This window comes from Octopus bimaculoides, chromosome 6, assembly GCF_001194135.2.
Source record: "Octopus bimaculoides isolate UCB-OBI-ISO-001 chromosome 6, ASM119413v2, whole genome shotgun sequence".
NCBI classification, from domain to species: domain Eukaryota; kingdom Metazoa; phylum Mollusca; class Cephalopoda; order Octopoda; family Octopodidae; genus Octopus; species Octopus bimaculoides.
Genome location: NC_068986.1, coordinates 82115805 through 82123348, shown reverse-complemented (window position 1 = coordinate 82123348; position 7544 = coordinate 82115805). Strand labels below are relative to the sequence as shown.

General features: G+C 36.3%; 1 long non-coding RNA gene across 1 annotated transcript in view; it reads right to left on the bottom strand.

The window, feature by feature from the left end:
- The window catches only part of LOC106881658 (uncharacterized), a 200206-nt gene that overhangs the window by 1585 nt on the left and 191077 nt on the right, over positions 1-7544 (bottom strand). Inside the window, exon 4 of the long non-coding RNA XR_001410882.2 lies at positions 3448-3589. This is a non-coding gene — a long non-coding RNA (uncharacterized LOC106881658). The remainder of the gene's footprint in view (positions 1-3447; positions 3590-7544) is intronic.

The following is a 7544-nucleotide window of genomic DNA, read 5'->3' as shown; positions in this document are numbered from 1 at the left end:
CTCTCACTCTCTCTCTCTCTCTCTTTCTCTCTCTCTTCGTCAGAGAAATAAACTTTAAACTTTGTTCTTACAAACTCCAATTGTAATGATGTTTGAATTTAAATAAGCAGCCTTCGGTCACATTGTAGCATTAATAATAATAAGTCGAATGTTTTATCTATGATCCTTTCTACTATAGGCGCAAGGCCTACAATTTTGGGGGATGGAGCTAGTCGATAACATCGATCTCAAAGATCAGATGGCACTTATTTTATCGACCCCAAAATGATGAAAGGCAAAGTCGACTTCGGTGGAATTTGAACTCTTTCTAATAGTAATAAAAATAATTGTTTTGTTGTTGTAATAATAATATTTGCTGTATAAATGTTTTATTACAACAATAAATATTTGGTTTTGTAGTTCTGTTGTTGTTGGTATCTTGTTTCCTGCATTTAAGCAAGTCTTTCTCACTTCTCTCCTTTGTTTAAAAAAATAATAAGGGTAATGACTCAAACCCTCTCAATCTGTCTCCTCTTGCTCACTTTGTTCGCAGAACTACTGATTGGTTCTAAGGAATTTCTTAAAATAGTCATATTTGTTGATGGGCCTTGGTTTCGACTCTGTTACCAGCCCACAGTGTTTAAAAGTTAAACATTCTTATAGTGAGTAGAACCTCGCTACAGGGTGATCGGACTGAAATCTACAGTGGAAGAACTTCCACCAAACAAGTGTTTCATTCGCTTAGTTCTTGATACTCTAAGAGTGCCGGACCCTCCTAGGTAGTGACTCCTAGGTGGTCTTCTCCATCTTTAGTCAACCATAAACGAGGTCTTATTATTTTTCCCAAGTAATTACTTCTAATGATGTTGATGATGATGATGATGATGATGATGATGATGATGATGATGATGATGATGATGGTGATGATGATGATGATGACGTTCTGTTGCTGTGATATCCTGTTGTTTTGCTGTTTTGTTGTTGTTGTTATTGTCTTTTACTACAGCTAGAGCAATAGACTACTCCCACATCTCCACTCACAAGCCTTTCTATCACTTCCATAATAAGCGGTGCTCAGATAACATTATGAAATGCCGTACTTCCTTCTTTAATTTTTTTACCGGTGCCTCATCCCTCCCAGTTCGTTATATTCACCTCTCCATTACTACCTTGAAAGGAGGTGAGAAATCGCGACGGTTTGATTAAAGATACCCGGTCAATATTCACAAAAATTGAGCACTCGGCAACTAAACCGGCAACCCTACCGTGCATGCTTTGTGAGGTGGGTGTTTTTTTTTCTATTTGGACGCCCTGCAGTTTAAAAAGCAAAACCTGTCAAAGAGCAGATGAAATCAGGAGAGTCACCAGCCATCCAAATAGTGTTGTTTTTTTATTAGTATTGCTGTCGATGACGTCATTACCACCGCATGATAGTAACAATAATGATAACGCGTATCCCGAAATAAAAAAACGACACAGATCGAATTTTCGGATGTTAGACCTAACAAAAAAGAATTTCTGTAGCATTAACTGACAGCTCCCTATAGATGATATCTCGATTAAAACAGCGGTGGTTGTGACACCTTAACACTAAGGGCCTCTTTATGAGTGAAATGCTAAATGAAAAGTATTATCACAACTGCGTTCATGAGACCGGATCTCAGAGTAAAGGTCTCTCACACGGCAAGTGTTCCATTCTGCAGCAGGACGGAACTGGTCGTTAACCGACTACCACTGCAAAGACTGTAGAAAATAGTCTCAAAACGACAATAGCACTGTGAAAATAGCAGTATGGACAGAGAAAGACGTTCCCTGTTATAGAATAAAGACTTCTAGACTAGAAAAATTTAATCGTGATAGGGCAGTAGTTATCCCAGTTGGAACAGGAAGATATATGCAAAACAGCGGAAGAGGAGAACATAGCTATAAGGAACAAGAATAAAAGGAAAACAGCAAAAGATAATAGAAGCCATCAGGGGATGATAATTGCCAAATCGAAAAGAAGTTTACTTCGTAGAAGGAAAGGATGTTACTGAAGAGAAAACAGGCTTGCCACATGAACCTCGATGGGACAAAAAAATTTGAAAGATAGTGTCTACCATCTTTGAGAGGAATTGAAAGAGAAAAGGTGCGAAAAATAGTAAAGAAACTGAACGAGCTGTTAATAAAAATCTGTGTTGAAAATGTAAATCTAAATGACCTTCTATACTGAGTAGCATTTGTTTCTGGGGAAATTCAAGTCAAGGAAAAGCAAGGAACAAAGACCCATAGCAGAAATGGACTTTCGAATCAAGTTGAACAGCTCAGTAGAGATTTTGGAAAGGTAGGTGCAATAACTTAAAAGAAGATGGAGAAATAAAAACACAGGAACGAGCTCCAAAGGAAGTATAATATTAGACATAGAAGATTAAAGGTAGTTAAGAAGAGATAATTCAAAAAATAGGGTAAAAGAAATAGATACCGACAAAAAATAAACCAATGCCAACAGAACAGGCTCTCCAGAAACAACGAAAAGGAAGTTTACCAACATCTAAACAATGAGAACAAACATCAAGGACATAATATGCCAAATACTGAAGCAGCAAGGAAATTTGGGTTAGATATTCGGAACAAGGAGATTCAATATAACAAGAAAGTGGAATGGTTATGGAAATTTAAAAATGAAATGGTAAGCAGATCAAAACAAAAGGATATGAACATTCCAGAGGAGAAATTGAAAGAGATTCTTAGCAAAATACCAAATTGGAAAGCCCCTAGACCAAATGGTGTTCAAGGATTCTGGTCTTAAAATACCTTAAGCATACATTACTAAAAACAATTATTTCTTACTGACTATTGAAAATGAAGCACCAACAGGGATTACAAAAAGAAATGTAGTGCTAATATAGAAGGACAATGGAAAGTGAGGAGAAGTATGTTATTAAAGGCATATTACATGCTTGCCATTACTTTGAAAACTAATTAATATCATAGTAGATGAAGTGTATAGCTAGGTGGAGAAGGAGAATTTATTACGAGGGGAGCAAACGTGTTGAGGAAAGAAATATTACACGAGCTACTCTGGTATTAAGATACTATGCACCTTTTCTCAGTCAGAGAGCAAACGCAAAATTTGTAGAAAAGGAGACGAAAGTATTGACCATCTTTCAAGTAAGACAGCACAGAAAAGGGTACAGGCGTACGCGTGACTGTGTCGGTAAGAATGCATTGAGCTGTTAACCGAGTGTTTGGATTCAAAGTAACAGGTAAGTGGTATCCACACAAGCTAGAGACTGTGATGGAGAATAACATTTAAAAGATTTTATAGGACTTCCCCATAAAGACTGATCATACTATCGAAGTATGAAAGCCAGATATGAGTGTAGAGAAGAAAAATCGAACAGTGTAAGGTCATAGACTTTGCAATACCATGTGATAATAAAGTGAATATCAAAGAAATTGGAAAAATTGAGAAATATTAGGACCTACTTGTAAGATGAAGAGATTGTAGAACACTAAGGGGAAAATTGTTCCTGTAGTAATCGGTGTTCTTGGCACAAAACACAAACTGCTACTTAACAGGCAGAAGGATATTTGAATTGAGACTAACAGGAAAGTGCAGCCCTTTATTCTGAAACAGCAAAATAACAACGACAAAAAAATAACAATAATAGTAAAATATTAATGTAAATAATATTTATAGTGTGAAAGGTGTTTGAATAGGAATGTAAAATGAAGATGCTGACAGAATGGCAGAATCAAAAATAAAATTCCTCTCTGTAACGAGAATAGTCGATGAGGCCACCAACATATTTACAGTGTCAGATATAAAATATAGCTGTTTTGGACTGCTGGTGAGGGACAAAATAAGAACAGTCGATATAGCCATCAACACGGTCAGATATAACGTGATTGTTTTCGACTGATGTCGAAATCAGTACACTGTAAAATCTAACGACACCACATAGTACACAATATGTCTGACAGCCAAACGGCTCTAAATTATTTAGATAGAGTGTAGTGGGGAACTGTTGAATAGTAGGAAGTAACAGGAGTAGGAGCAGTTTAGTGGCAGGGATAAAAGAGAAGTGGTAGGTAACTGGTTGATGCCAGGGAGTCTAGCAGTGGAAGTCTTCAAGTTTTAATGATATGTGAAACCTCTTACAAACTATGAGTTTGATTCGTTAGTTGTGTATGGAAATTTGTGGTGTATATTTTGCCAACAGTCTTTCAAGTTTGTGCTGATATAATCGGCCACAAACGACACAGTTTTCCTCTTGTTCTTGTTCAGGTCATTTAATTTCACGTTGCTAATTCAGGTAAATTTGATGTAAGATTGTCTTAGAGACCGGCTTCTTTTAAGAACTTCCAACTTTTTGTCTCTAGTCTGGGCGGGTCACCTATGCATTTAACATTTGCCCATACTGTACCACAAAGGTCACGACAAACCAGGAATATCTGTCGATAGAAATATCATTGGTAGCAAAGTTGATTTCCTTTTTTCCTATTTACTTCGTTACTAACACGAGGCTCTGTCGCCCTCTGCTTTTTTATCCTCGGTCTTAAATACTAGTCGTATGGTTCCATATCTCTGCTCCCATTGCAGGACCGTACTTTCTTGCATGTACGTTGAACATGCTCTTCTCCAGCTCAATCTTTGAGGACGTGTGGAAACAGTCCCTATTATTTGCTACAAAGAGGTCATGCTATTTCCTTTCTGTTCTTCCTTAGATGAATTTCACGAGAAAAGAAACTACTTTTTTTTTTTATCCTTGTAACTTGTCCATACCTGTTTTTTTATTTTTAATATATTTTACTTTTGGCCTGGTTCTAATTGATTGGCTTATACTTCTACAAAACACAAAATAGTTTACATTTTTTATGCAATTCTAATAATATTCAATTATGAAAAATGTAGAGTAAAATAGGAATCAAAAGGGTCCACAGGCAAAAACGGTTGCGAATCACTACTCTACAGGTTCCCCGCCAACCGCAGTAAAACTTCATACAGAAAAAGTAATTATTACTTAAACCCATATATGGATAAAGCAATGCATGTGAGACGTGATGAGTGTTTCACACAACCTTTCTGATACTATAATAACTTGTAATATATATTCTTATAAACAAGCAATATGCCTGACAAAAATCTCTAATAATTTTAAAGAAACCCGTATTATTTCGGAGTAGTATTTGTCTAACAAGTGACTTCATCTATGATTGTGTGTTGAAACTAAAGTATCAACATCGTGGAAGAAGCATTTCATAACACACAAAGCTGTTAAATTCATTTTTAATTTAAATTTATTTCATGGGGTGTCAACATTTTTGTCATATACTTGCAAACTGGTCACTGATACAGTTTCATCGCAACAAATTTCTTTAAAATAATACTTATCACATAGAGGAGTTAGTATCTTGGCATGGCATTTAAAAATAAATACTCAGATAAGAAAGAAAATTTTAATGTAGCTAGCGAAACAAAAGACGAATTAAAGATATAATTAACTTTGGAAGGTGATTCAAGTATAAGATGGTTCGTCTGGCTCCCATAGTATTCTCAATATGAAGCTATTTCTATTTACTGCTGTTTCAATTAGATTAATGTATTTTATTATTCTCAGCTTTTACAGAAAATGTTCTTAAAAAACAGAAAAATCACCAAAAACGAAACAATCACATGCTAGAATTGCATCGTCAGGTGATTTGGAAAAGGAATTTTCATTATTTCTAAAGCATACCTGCAGTAGAGAAATTCCAGGATGCAACAGGCTGAACATAAATCGATATGAACGACAAATACTTGCAGATTGTTACACTGAATTAATAGAAACTTTGCTCTAAAGCTGTGCGGCAGTTCTTCATTGAAACAAACGGCATTCATCAAAGACCGCTGACCAAATTTACATAACTCACATTCTGAATGGATACTTAATTAACTGTCGCGCTAAACAGCTTTCTACAAAAGTGTGAAAGCGTCAATTACTCTGTCTATATATTGATATTATTAATATCTGCCGAACCTCCAACCATCTTAAAACATAAATTAGACCTTTTAATGGCAGAATCACATGTGTGTCTGGTACTGAATGGATCTGTTTACCATTATTCTACACAACTACAAATCGTGATTACCTCCTATTGTGCTTTCCTTTCTTCTGAATCGTCACTGGATATGATGGCGATAGTAAACCCAATACTTGTGTTTTTGTTACTGCTTGTGGTGTTGCTGCAAGAATTGCGGTCAATTGAACATTGCTAAGATTATGAATTGTTGCTATGGTCAGTCACATGTTTTTATTACCGTCTGACATAGAAATTTTCACAATTTTCATTGCCAAGTGAAACTAAGAGTGACATAGATAAAAGTTAAATACGCGCGCGCACACACACAAACACACAAACACACACACACACACACACACACACACACACACACACACACACACACACACACACACACACACAAACAAACAAACACACACACAAATGTAATACGAGTCAACATGGATACCTCTCTCTTAGCGAGCGGCTTCTAAATATCACTCAGCTAAATATCACTCAAATCAAAATTCTGAAAAAGTAGATGGTGGAGTTCACATCTAGATTGTCTTAGTTCATATCCGCATTCTTTCCTCTGATGAAGCTATAAGAAAGCTCGAAACTATGGAAATTTAGTCTGCGGGTTTACCTTCGAAACTCTTCCAGTTGTCTACGCTATCCAACGTGTTTCTTTCGAAGATGAGAGGTTATGATTTTAGGAGATTTGATTGCTATTTTTAGCATGACGAACGATCACTTCACAACTTCCGCGTACATCATGCAGTATGACCATTTCTCAGCGTGGCTAAAATGGTATGGAATATCATAACTGAAAGTATCCAGTGAATAAACAGTTTTACCTCTGTCTATGACAATAACAGGTGAGGTTATCTTCGATTTCCTCACTTTTAATAGTCATATCTGAATTGTGTTGTGGTTGGTTTTTAGTTGTTAATATATATATATATTTGCTGCATTTATTGCCGGTCGTGATTAGGTGGTGTTCACATATTTCCCAAAGGACATACTCTTTGATTAGTCTTGGTCTGCTTTAGTCTACATTTCATCAATCGACACAATCTGATCGATCGTTTCTCAGTATTAGTACTTTCTACTACTACTACTACTACTACTACTACTACTACTACTACTACTACTACTACTACTACTACTCCCTTTATTCGTCTCTTTCTTCTCCTCTTCTTCCTACCTCTCATCTCCTTCCTATTCTACCTCCTCCTCTTCTACCGCCTCCTCTACTACCTACTCCTCTTCCTCATACTCGCACTCTAGTATTTAATATTTCAATATTTATTATTTCAGTAGTGTTGTGTTTGTGAAAGCGCATGGTCTTGTGGTCTGGAGGTGTTCGGCTCGTAATCTGAAGAATGAGTGTTTCATTTCTGGACCGGAATGATTGTTGAGTTCTTGAGCAAGGGGCATCCTTTGATATTTTGATTGTCTCCTTAGCTGCAATGTCTAGCAACCAGAGTTTTGACGCTTCCTTCTTTCTTCCCTTCTTTCTTTCTTTCTTTCTTTCTTTC